The sequence below is a fragment of the Helianthus annuus genome, chromosome 7 (assembly GCF_002127325.2).
Source record: "Helianthus annuus cultivar XRQ/B chromosome 7, HanXRQr2.0-SUNRISE, whole genome shotgun sequence".
Lineage (NCBI taxonomy): Eukaryota > Viridiplantae > Streptophyta > Magnoliopsida > Asterales > Asteraceae > Helianthus > Helianthus annuus.
The window spans coordinates 109473080-109486569 of record NC_035439.2 but is presented as its reverse complement, the minus strand read 5'-3'; the positions used below and the strand labels follow the sequence as shown (position 1 = coordinate 109486569).

The window sequence follows — 13490 nt, the reverse complement described above, 5'->3', positions numbered from 1 at the left end:
ATGTTTTAGGTTTTAGGTTTTAGATTTTAAATTAATTTTTATTTTCAATCTTCTTATTAGGTGTGACAAATGAAATTCATTTATCTAGTTTTTCATTATAAACAATCTTCTTTTCATATAATATAAATTGAGAAATCTTTGCATGACCGAGTCATGTAGTATTATCAGTCTAGAAATCTTCTGACCTTTTATATATTGGTAATGAGATATAGGTAGTATAACATTTTGAGTGTCACATTTAAGTATATTTGATTCGTTTTCATGATAACAAAACATAACTTCACGATTTAGATGATAAGTTGAATATCACGTATACTAAATAAATGACAACATATAAAATATCCGATATATCATAAAGTCAAATTATATAATACATAACATTATTATATGTCACACATAAATCAAGTTGTATTAAAACTTTATGAAGTATGCCTTTTCATCACTAATAAGCAAATATATATAATTCAGGGTGAGGTTCCAGTACAAAGTATGTTTTTCCTACAAAGTGTAGGAAGTGTTTTAGACCATTGGATAAGTGTTTTAATGGTTGAGATCATCTTGGTGGCATTTTAGTATTATTTATGTTTTAAATAATGACTTATTTAATTGATGGAGGGTAAAAAGACATTTAGCATCTATCTATTATACTAAAGCAAAATAAAGATTGACTTTTTGACTTTGATGTGGCTATTCTCTTTGGCCAGAGAATTACAATTTGGGCGGCATTCTTAGTATCTATATATTTCCTTCTATATTCATTCAATGCTATTCATTTCATCAATAATTTCCACCGCCTTCTCTCTTCCATTCTTTTCTAATTCGACTTCTTCATCTTCTTCAAACGATTTCTCATTTTCTTCATTGATCCATATCCAAATCTGTAAGTGTAGATGTTAATTTCTTAGTTTAATCATTCTTTTTTTGTTCTGAATCTGAATTATTTTTTCAAAAACTATTTTTCTGTTCAAGAAACCCTAGCTCCGATTGTCATTCTAGATTTGTTGTTTATGGTTATTCTCTTTATGTTTTTTGGTATAGAATTTGATGTTTACTCGTACCCCTAAACCGATTGTAATGTATAATAGCTTTTGTTTCATATGTTATCTATCCAGATCTTTGTATATGATAACTTTTGAAACCCTAGAAACCGATACGTAAACAACCGTTCGATCATCTGTGTTCTTCCTTCAATGATCTCGGCAACGATTGGAACCCTAGATCTCTAAAGCAATGATTCGGTAAGTTTTTTTATCTATAATATAATCTATGTATGTTTTTTTTTGTATAAATCTGGAACCTAAGGCAATTGTTATGTTGATAGTTTTCGGATGTCAAAAGAACGGTGCCGGAATACTCTCTGGTCTCTCACATGACTTCTACAAGCAGTGAAGCAGGTACACAAGTTATTGTTATCAATAAGGTTTTGGATTTGAACTCATTAAGGTAGTAATCTCTCTATTTTCTTATGATATTATTCTTTGGTTTTGGTTCATATAATTTATTACTGTTTATATATTTTATTATGGCTTATACTGAACTTATTGGTTTGATTGTGGAGTGGTTGGGATTATGGTCTCTGGGTAATCAGATGGATTAAAGCTTAAGGTATAGCACTTTTCATGTTCTGATTCAACGTTTTTGTTCATGTATTGAAGGTTTTTCTTAATGAATTGAATGTTGCGTGTGTTCTGGTTGGTTTGGGCATGTCTATAAGGTGTTCGATGAAATGCCAATAGTTTATTTTCATTCTATTTTGGTCCAGAAATACAAATACTTCTTTTTATTGATAATATCATTGATTTTAGTCTAATTATGTATAGAATTATTACTGTGTGTAATTATTAAATGTGAGGATTGCTACATTCTAAGTTAGACAAATATAGATAAATAATCTTTTTTAAGTTTTCATTTTCTAAAGGTTCATTACAAACAGGGGAAATGGTCATATCATATGCTCCCGGCTTGGTTCTCATGTTTATGTGTGTATAAGTTTACAAAATTGAAAGTTATGGTGTTACATTTGTCGTGTTACCTGCTCATTATCTATGACTTTTGGTGCAAGTCATGACCAGCAAATGGATCATGAATGCATCATAATGATCAGATTAATAAATGCATTCTTGGCCACCAATCTATATGCTTTCTTGAAATTGATCTTGATAATGACTTATATGTGAGATTGAGGCTATTCATCAAAATTCCTTACATCAGCAAATCGAACCTTGCTATCATGTCCATCTGTTCTCATTTGTACTTTAATTTTTTGTTGTTAAGAGTGAATGTTGATGGAAGGAAACAAGAACTAATTGATGCTTCTGAAGCAAGTGTGTTTTTTTCTGGTTTGCTGACACAAAGAAAGGTACATATAGCAATTATTTGCATTCTGTTGGATTTTCAGTATCAAATTCATCAACCTTTTTTCAATTGTTTAAAAGATTCTGGTTTTTTGATGTTCTATACTTTACTACTTATGTGTGGCTGATCCGCCACTAATAGGCAAACAACTTTTGTTGTATAGATGGTTAGACCTTGGTTTATATTTTATTTATTTTATATATAAGTTTGTGATGATGATATTATCTTAATTTTTAGGTACATCTTTACTGGTCTTTGTATGCAACCAAAGGACTAAATTCAGCTAGGATATGCGATTTTGACTATTAAGGAACTACACCAGCATGAGTGAGTGAAAACATTTTTTGCTCTTGACATTCACCACCTTATTTGTCTAGATAGGATGCAGGTCCACTCATCATTTGACAGAATCAATCATGTTAAGGTATTGTAGTCCAATGTCATTTTCTTTCTTTTTCTTTTTATTAGATATTTGTTTGTGTGTACTTATTAACATACTCTATGATGTTTTAGGATGCAATCGTGCTCTCTAATATTGTTACAACGATATCACCAACATATGCACAAGCGTTGCGGACTTCACAGTTAGGGGTGTTTACCGGATTTTCTTCGGGTTTCGGGTTTTCAGGTCAAGTAGTTCTGGTTTTTGTCTAGAAAAAACTGACCCGATCACCAACCCATTTAAAGCTCGGGTTAGTCGGTTTTGGATCGTTCAAGCCAGGTTGTTCGATTTTCGAGTTATAGATGTAAAAAGAAATTAAATGTTTTTTTACAAAATATAATCAAAATTCATATTGCTACTTTAAAAACATCATCAAAGTTATTATGATATTTAAAAGTTTCAAAACTTGATGTTCTATATATTAAAGAGTCCTACCAAAACATTTTTATAAGAAAAAAACTCTAAATAGTCTAATGTTCCATATATTAAAGACTCCATACCAAAAGATTTCTACAAGAAAAAAACAATAAATGTTTAGTTTTATTCGGGTTTTATGTTTCGGGTTCGGGTCGGGTTGTTTGGGTTTTTGGCCTGAAAAAAGTAACCTGAACCGAACTATTGAAATAGTGGGTTGGTCGGGTTCGGGTTTTTCGCTAAATCTGGTTCGGATAAAAATGAAGAGCCTTATTCACAGGTAATGATATTTCATCAAATTTATTGCATTCAGTGTATAAATATATATATACAGAAATTTTAATCTATCATACAAGTAGGATAAGGGCTTCATGAAACCATTAATGCTCATGCTCAAAAGTGTGTTCGGATTCTGAATGGAATTGATACTGATTATTGGAATACTTCTACCAACAGTTATCTTATACTGAATGGAATTTGTTTTTTCTCAAAATCTTATGCTACTAAACATGTTTTTAGAATGATGGATTTGATAAGGAGGTGGAACTACGAACACTTTTAGTTGAGGTAAAACACAATATTTAGCATATTTTAGACTTTTTTACTTTTAAGGTCGATCTTTCTTCATTCTTCCTTCCTGTCCATAAGCTATTGAATTTTAGTGTAATATCCCAACCAATAGTATTTGCTATACAGTTTACCATAATTATACATGTTTTATACTTCTATAAAAACCTCAACGAATAAAACTTATTTTTGGCACATTTTGACATGTTACTCAAGAAATGCCTTTGACCCAAATGGACCTGAACATTAGCATTCGCCGATGACAAAGTCCATTTACCTATTTATAAGCAGGTCCTTAAAAACTGGTTAAAGTCTTATTCTTGAGTAACATATCAAAATGGGTCGAGTCAGATGGAATTTTTCATATTTAGGTAAATGGACTTTTATCATATTCATTAATACAAGTGAAAATAGGATTCTAAATCATGATATTATTTATTCATTTAGTGGTTGTACCAGGTGGCAAAGAATTGAAGTTATCGATGTTGCAGCTGTGAAAAATACATGTGAGTTTAGGCAAGAGCTAGAATATTATTTATATGTACCATTTGGTTTCTAAAGAAATAATCTCTCATGGTTTGGGTAAGGTAAGCTGTTAATAACTTCCACTGAGTTTTTGTTGATTATTTTAAAGTTTCTTTTTTCACTACATTATATTTTAAAGTTTCTTTTTTCACTAAATTATAAAGTTTCTTTTTTCACAAAATTTCTTATTTACTTGATTATTTAGTTCCACACGTGTATCACACGGTTTTTAGTACATTTTTGTGTATTCAACCCTTCAACTTTTAGCATTTTCACTTACGCCCCTTCAGCTTTCTAAAAAAAAACTGTAAAATGTCATTTTGACCACCTCGAGTTTTACATGCTTATTTTTGTGTACGTGGGTCAAATATAATACGTTTTCGTGCTTATTTCTATGTACGCTTTTGGTTGGTCTACGTTTATTTCAGAAACAAGTTGGGTCAATTATATTACGTTTTCATCAGGCGGTATAAATTCGAGTTACTTCACGTTTCGACTCCACCGCAACACGTGATACCATTCTTTAACGTAAAAAACACTATTTTCCTACGTGCTTATTTTTAAGTACATTTCGTTAAAAAGTCCATGTTTAAATTGGGTGGATTTGTTAAAAAGCTTAGTCATGAAAATGTAATTGTTTGTTTTCATTGGATCTATCTTTGTTTGATAGTTGGTTTTATAATATCATGTTGTTAGAGTTTTTTTTAAGAAGCATTGGCTATAAGGATATGATTTATAGTTGGAATTTTTTTTATTCTGATCCACGTAAAAAAAGTGTTTTGTATGTGCCATTATAAACAACTTGGATATGTTAATGATAAACTTATAATCTTTTTATCACGTATTTGACAACGTATTATTTTGTTTGTCTTGTGAAGTTTACGGGTATTATTTTTAATCAGGTCAAATTTGGTGGCGGCTATTGTTGATAAGGACTGATTAGTCTTGGGCAGATCTGTCCATTTACCTGTTACGGGTCGTATGCGTCAATTCTTGCATTGATCGGGTAAATTTCCTTAATAGAGACTATATGAAACTTTAGCAGATTATTAAAATTTTAAGTTTGATTAACTTTTATGAATTTCATAGTTTGAAAATGTTCAGATCATTCATTCATAAATTCATAATAAGGATCCACAAATTCCTTTACAAGAAAGTCTTTGTTTATAAATATAGTAAAAAGACCAACATTGGTCATTTGGTAAAGAAATGATGGCTTTTGATGGGTGTTGCCATGACTTAGGTTTGTTAATATTTTATTATTTAGGTGTTTATTCTATTAAATCCTAACCATTTGAACTTCTTTGCGGTACAAATAAAATATCTATACTATATTTTGAAGTATTAATATAATGATTACTATATTTTAATTTTAGGTTACTACTTTATTATATAATTGACGTATAGAGTTTTATATAATAGACCTATAGAATTTGATTCCTTAAAGCTTACTTTATAAACTTAATTAATCCAATTTTTAACAGCGAGGTCAAACAATACTATTGTTTAGTTGCAGGTTCAGTAGACAACACTATGTCACCTTCAGAAAAAGATGGTTTAACCATATGGGAACAACAAATGGTTTAACGTTATGGGAATTTGGGAGATCTGGTATTTTGAAGCCACTCTTAGGATACTGACTTCCCTACGAGCAATTAAATGTGGCGTACTCAAAAGTAAAAAAGCGTGGGCAACTTAAAGTTTTTAAAATACTTTTAAGTATTTTTTTTATTTCACAATGTATTATTTATTTTGTCTCGTGATTGTTCACATGCTAAGCCTGACCTTCTATGGTAGGAAGACACAACATTGATACTTTAATTTTATTGCTATTGACAATACATGTTGAAAATTTTACAATATTTATTTTGACCAGCTTAGAAGCGGTGATACATCTGCTAAGTCGGGTTTATAAGGTGATGATATGGCATCCCCTAAAGCAATGAGGAGTTATTCACAACTTAGATTGACTTATCTTCTTGAAGAAGTGAGTATTTCCTTTTTCTTCTTCTTTTTTTTGCTTTTAAACTCTTTATAGCCCTTTTATTGAAATTATAGGCATAAAAGTCATATACGTCTCGCTTAGTGATATCTGAAACTGCAGCTGCATTGCGTTAGTATGTGCCTATATTTTTAGATGGTATCAAAATTTTAAAAAGTATGCATTTTTATTTTGTTTTTACTATCTTTAGAAAAAAGTATTTAAGTTGTGTCATGTTTTATGTAGGCGAACACAATTTGAGCTACAAGGTATCCTGGTCAATTCTCAATTCTCTAGATACGAAGAATGTGTTCATATGGTTATTACATTGATGCTCAAAATGGCCCGTCATTGGTTAGTAAGCATCGTACTTTGTGCTTTTACTTTTAAAGAACAAGAAAAAAAATATTTTTATTTGCTACTAGATGAGTATCCTTGATTGGATTTTGTAAACCTCTAAAGATGGGAATTTGCTATGTGTGTATTTATATAAGGGTGTGCACAATTTGGTTTGAATTTTGGATTAATTTTCATTTTAGTTTTCGGTTATTTGTATAAAACACTTATGTTAGTCAACCGTTGGGCCTTTAATTCTATGACCCGACTTAATTACCACTGAACCGGTATAGTTGGTTACCAAAGATATTTTCAATTTTCAGTTTTTCCCTACCATACATGATAGATAATAGTTAGTTTTGTGCAAAAACTTTTAAGAAACCGAATTTAAAAATGTTATTTATATACTTTTATTTATTGTAAATTAAATTTTCCTAACCGAATTTAAGATGTATTGGTGTTTGTTATCTATGATTATACGTTCATGTGTTAATGTATATTTAGATGTCACACTGCCGGTTCAAGTCTTATTGGCCAAAAAGCATGAAAACATCATGAAGTTTTAGTTAAGAAAAACTTAATATGTAACGAACATTAGGGAGATGTAGTATGAGATTTGGTCAACAGTTTGAAAACATTATATCCAACCCGTGATTAAAATCGACAACTCATGACACACTATAATCCTAACAAAATATTCATATTTCTTAAAATCTGTTAAGAAATGTAATCGTTAATTATTTTTTATAAGATATTATTCATCATAATATTCGAACGAACGTGTAATAAAGTATTTACGTGTTAAAGTATAATTTTTTTGTTGTTTAGCCATCCGTGTATTACACGGGTACTTAGACTAGTGTTCTAAATATAGCAAATAACTATCATTCCATATTAAAAACTTTCATCAATTCTCTTTCTCTCTCTTACTCTTCACCTTGTTCAACTTGTTTGTAATGGAAGTCAGTGCCCACGAATTCAAGAGAAGTTATATTCATTATTATTTTGATTGTCGCCAAAATTTATATCACTTATATTTTAATGTAGATATTTTGTGTTTTATTTGAATTTGAATGTAATGGTATCTTTTAATAATTTACTATTTTTTATAATCTTAAATCCATGGAAATAGATGATTTTATTTAAATAATATTTCAATTCAATTCTTTGATTAGAGTCTCTTGTATATGAGCGATCATATAAATCTTTTGTGATAATATAACATACTTCTTCTCTTGAGACATTGGTGTGTTTTATGTATGGAGTGTGTGTTTAATTGTGAAAACCAATATAACACAATGTGAAGAAACTAAAAACTGATAAAACACAACGTCTAGTAATAATGAAGTGTTTTATGTTTTGTAATGTGTGACGAGTGTGTTTAATTATGAAAACTGGTATAACACAGTGCGAAGAAATTATAAAACACAACGTCAAGAAATACATAATTTGTTTTATTTCAAAATCAATGGTAGATATGAATTGTCACACCCCCAAAATACCACCTGCGGAAACCCCTGCGAGGCGTGTGACGTACCAGGATCCAAGCCACCAATCACATTGAACTCATAAATGTACTTAAATAAACTTTCATTCATTAACATAAGGTATTACAAATGTTACATGTCATTCATTGTATGCAGCGGAAGCATTATTCATTTGTTAAGTATTTCGTAACCCATGTGTACATAAACCATAAAGCTTGTATGACGATTCTTTGTTTCTCGACCCATGACCACTCCAGCCTTCCAGACAGCAAGTTCCACAAGATATAACCCTATAAACCTGCAAGCATGCAGACAAATGTGTCAGACGACGCTGGTGAGTTCAAAGTTTTGTTAACGCGTTTAGTTACCAGATGTGTGTTTACAACTGTCAATGCTTAGTTTTGATGTTGTTATTAACTCGATTACCGTATGTGGCGACTAGATGTGTTTGCCCAACCCCAATGCCTCTATCAAAGCATTGGTCATGTTATCAAGGTAAATAGTTCACGCCCGTCCATTCCGGCACAGTGTGAGGGTGCCAAACCTAATAGCGCTATCAACTAAATACCTCGTTGCCTTCCCGACAACACGGTAGATGTAAGGGGTCTTATAAGATAGATACTGAGTTCAATAACCAACATCCCAGTTAAACCGTTTACCCAGCATTCCCTACAGGAACGTTTACCAGATGTCCGAAACCACCGGGACGCATGCTTAGAAAAGTGCAGTGAACTCACCTTAGATTGCTCGGATTGTTAAGTTACTTTACCCGTTCCAAGTCGGTCAACCAAACCCTACCGTGGTTACCAAAGGCAGTCAGTTTTATATGCACATTGATCACATATTCTTTATATATATATTCCAAAAGTGGTAAGCAAGTATGGCACGTATTATCACACAAGTTGTAACGAGTATTCAGGCCATATGTGTTTTCACATTACAAGTTCATATATCACAATGACACACATTAACAGCTCAAACCTCATTCAAATGAACCTGCATGTAATAACAATCACTCATGACACGCAATAGTCATTTGGTTACAAAAATCCTGTATCGAAACTGTATAAAGGATGCGACCCAATGTATTATTCTGATATAAATGTGTGTGGCTCATATATACATATTCTGTTAATCTAAGGCATTGTGCGGCCCTTAATCACGAGTCCAATGAAAGATCACGGCCCAAATATCAAAAATCTATACTAACAACAGCCCATTTTCTAACATCATTTAAAGTGTAGGCCATGTGAGTTAATAATTGTCCACCGTTATGATGATGTCGATTCATTTTTAATAATTGCCATTGAGATTCGATCATTTGAGGTCCACTAAACAACTTACACCTTCAATTTCTATTTTGATAAAAGTTGAACAATGTGATAGTATCACGTGATATTGTCTGGATATACATAGACATTACTTGAAAACATTGGCCATGCAATATTCAATTATATTCAATTATATACGATGAAACCCCCTGTTATGGCGAAACACCCTATTGGCGAGACACCCTATTGGTGTTTCGTCGAGCTAAGTCTTTTGTGAGGGAGAGGCTTGGTCGACGAAACCTATCATTCGCCGCCCCTGGGTTCTTTGTCGCTGTCTTCAACAGACAGTTATGGTACTCCTTAAAACCCTAATCGCCATTAACAGTTACAGCTCTAACACTTAATCATCACTTATTCGACAACATTTTATTCGAACAATTTGCACAACGATTCTTCATATTTAATTCCTCAGTTCTTCGAGTAATATTTAACCATCATTATCAACATTATCAAAACATTTGCAAACAGGTTATCAATATTATATCGATTTAAAGAATGCATCTATCATCCATATCACAAAGTTTCATAACATAACCCAAACATTACAATCATGCATACATATCATTAACACTTCACATGCAATGGATACTAATCGAACAAGGTTGTAACCATTAAGATTATACTTACCCGACGATGTACTAAGCACAAGAGATAAGTTCCAAGGGAGAAGAGACTTCGAGGGGTGCCTACTGCCGTCGGGTTGAGAAGAGAGGTTGCTAGGGTTTTCTTGTATTCTCCTATTCTAATTTACGTAACCCCTAACTCCCTTATGTACAATCTTGCAAACTCAAAACACATTGCGGGCTCATGAGTTGTGGACCAAGCATAAGAGTGGGTCGGAGCTAAATATTATTGCGGGTCGGGTTGGTTAAATGGTAACACAAAAGGGTGAGGTGCAACTAGAGAAAGTGTGCGTGTGCAGCCCAAACATTACCGTTAGGTCTAATGAGTTACGTGCGGCCCAACTATGGCCCAACATAATAACTACACCCTTAGAATAGCCCAACATACACGAGCATGCTTACGTAAATCAAATTCAACACTGTCAAGAGCATGAACGAAGAAGGATGCGAATCAAAATTACGAGGCTAACCTTAGAAGTTCGAGTTGTCACATCATCCCCAACTTGAAAGAAATTTCGTCCCGAAATTTGATAAGTAGTCCAAAAACGGCAAAGTGTCAGATCAGGATGACTGTGGATTTTCGCCGGGTACCACATCATCCCCAACTTGAAAGAGAATTTTGTCCCAAAATTCGCTAGTGACATCAGGAGGTGCTCAAACCGTTGAACAATTGAGGATACTAGAGCTTTATCAAACCTTTGCGTTCCCACGTGAACTCCAGTCCACGTCTTGAGTTCCAACGAACTCCTATGATTTTGAATTCGACTGTGTTAACAATGGGTTCCCCAACAAGGGCATCACAAGTGTTTCATCAAACAAAGACTGCCTTAGATTCGAGACATGGATGATATCATACACATTATCCAATTCGTCGGGTAACTCGAGTTTGTAGGCGGCGTGCCCAATTCTTTCCAGAATTCCGATTGACTCATCGTAACGTAAATTATACTTTCCAGGCTTCCCAAACATACTACGCCCTCCTAGGGTGAGACTTTCAACATGATACGATCATTTACAGCGAACTCCCAGTGCTTTCCAACCCTATCAACTTTTTTTTTGACAATCGCACGTTGTCGCCCAACTATTTCCGATCCAAGCAATCTTCCCAAGAGTTTCGAGTACAAATCCTGGACCCGTGATTAGGTTGTCACCCACCTTAATCCGACAAAAGATTGGCATTATCATCCAGACAATGCCCCAAAGAGAGTTGTCTGAATACTAGAATAATAACTACTGCGGCAGAACTCAGCCAAAGGTATGTGTCTTTCCAGTTTTCACTAAGTCAATCACACACATGCTCGCAGCATGTCTTCGAGTGTCAGGGGGGTTCATTTACTCAAATCGTTGTCCTATAATGATAAGTAATACTCATGTCTAGACGTGAGCCCATGGTATCGTATATTGCCTGTCATAAATTAGGTATATCTCAAAATCATAAGTAACGGGAGTTGGCACCTGGTGCCTAAAAGCCGCCTCTCTCAGAGGAACGTTCGCAGCTGCGAAGACTCATCGGTTTCCTTGGTTGCAAGAAAGTGTGCTGGTAACGTGAGTCCATCAACAATCATCCAGGTGGTAATGTTTCCGTTTCGAGTTGTAAGTAGACCAGTGATAAGATCCATGGCAGTCTGTTCCTATTTCCATATATGCGTTTCTGGTTGCTAATGTCCCACCTTAACTTTCCCACAAGTCAGACATCGTTCTCATGTGTTGCTATGTGGGCCTTCAGGCCCGGTCCATATTCGTTCCATGAAGTAGCACATATCGTCCGACCTGCCAAAGGTTGCTTTCCCATGCCCCGCATGGGTCAATCTTGTGAACTCTCTTCCTTCAGTTCTTCAGTTTGAACAAGATGAATCTGATCAGGTATGTTAGAGGGGATAGCGAGCCGCAAAGGTCGTGCACGTCTAGGTTCCACGGTCGTATTCATTCAAAAGTTCCATCTAGCGATGCCATTAACTGATTTTAACTCTCTCGTAACCAAGGTACACGGGAGGCCCTTGTGATCGGTCTAGGTAGTGCATTAGGTACCGTCCAAGTAATGCCTCCCACTTAAATCCAACGACCACGGTTTCCATTGCAGATTGTATGTCGTGCAGTTCCTCTTCGTAACACCATTATGTAAGTCATCACTCTCTCATGTTGCGTCGACGTGTAACTGGGACTCTGATTCAAACCATAATGACATACCACTGCGTCACCCGCGCCCTCGGTTAAAAACGATGCTCCGTGCATTGCAGAGTTAGGATTTGAAAGCTGAAAAGACATCCTCCTGTTCTGCCCTTCACGAACACCGCACCCGGCTGTGCTAAAGAGATTTAAGCTACACGACCTTCGAAATTCCTATGATTAATCTGCGATAATATCAAGCGGGACCAAGTAATCGTTGCATCCTCGAAGGACTTTTTAGTGTGGATCAGTTTCCAACCAAACGGGTCTTAGCGAGATCCACGCGCATCCCCACTTCGTTGATTACATTACCCAGAAGGTACCTCTCAAATTCAGAGGTTACATTTATCAAGACTTCGCGCGACGTGGCTCCTCCCTCCGGACTTCTCAAATAGGATAAATGTTGCCCATGATGTTCCTTCCTCTTGGAAAGGATTCAAAATGTCACCCAATAGCATGGTCGGTTCACATGATCCATAAAGCTGCTGGTGTGATAATCACCCTAAAGGTCATGGAATACAAAGTTGTATGGCCGAATTGCGTCTGGTAAGCTTCTTTAAGAACTTTCTCCCCTTGGTCTTCCATCTGATAATAATTCGCTCGTAAATTAATCCTCGAATGAAAGCTCATCTCTTGTAACTAGTCGACTGGTTGTCGATACATGGTCGAGGCAAACGGTCCTCAACTGTTGTCTCGATGAGTTCTCGATAATCAGTACATACACACAAAAAGGCTTATCCTCACGGATATAACTGGGGCTTCCCAAAGCGAAAGTTAGGTTCGACAAAACTCTCGTCCAGCAGCTCTCGTAGTAACTTATACAGTTCTTGCAACCCTCCTAGTGCAAGACGGTAAGAGTATGAGTATTCGGAGCTCCCTCAAATCGTGAGATCAACTGAGATTCCAACTAACAGTTGTGGTAGTGGACCTGAAAGTTCCTCGAATTTGCGCATTGAGATGAGTCACAAGAATTGGTGGATCCTCGATCCCATTTTACTTAGTCTTATCATCAGAAATAGTCGCTAATACAGCGGGATCATCCCTCCATAGACACTTTTGGGGCTGTCATTACTGACATGATGCTAATCTTCACACCACTCTGGTACTTTAGAGTATATAGTGACGCTAAATTTCTTCTCACAAGGTACGTCTGCGCGATATATCCAGATAACCAACCAGCACTAACTGCTGCGTCGAAACCATCAAAGATAGCGAAAAGAAGGTCGATGTCGAACTCTGGTCTCACAAGGTTGAGCTTGCTGC

The 13490-nt window shown here is 34.9% G+C and overlaps 2 long non-coding RNA genes across 4 annotated transcripts; both read left to right on the top strand.

The window, feature by feature from the left end:
- Positions 1–1335: 1335 nt before the first annotated feature.
- LOC110891654 lies at positions 1336–2981 on the top strand. Of its 3 annotated transcripts, XR_004862351.1 has the most exons (5): positions 1336–1394; positions 1559–1605; positions 2275–2359; positions 2593–2779; positions 2869–2981. It is a non-coding gene; the product is annotated as an uncharacterized LOC110891654 (long non-coding RNA). The 3 variants fall into 3 exon arrangements; XR_002565452.2 differs by lacking the exon at positions 1559–1605; XR_004862350.1 differs by lacking the exon at positions 1336–1394 and having other exon boundaries at positions 1405–1605.
- Positions 2982–3337: 356 nt separating this feature from the next.
- Positions 3338–5416, top strand: LOC110891655. The gene is made up of 4 exons (XR_002565456.2): positions 3338–3491; positions 3731–3778; positions 4238–4284; positions 5206–5416. It is a non-coding gene; the product is annotated as an uncharacterized LOC110891655 (long non-coding RNA).
- The last annotated feature ends 8074 nt before the right edge of the window (positions 5417–13490 follow it).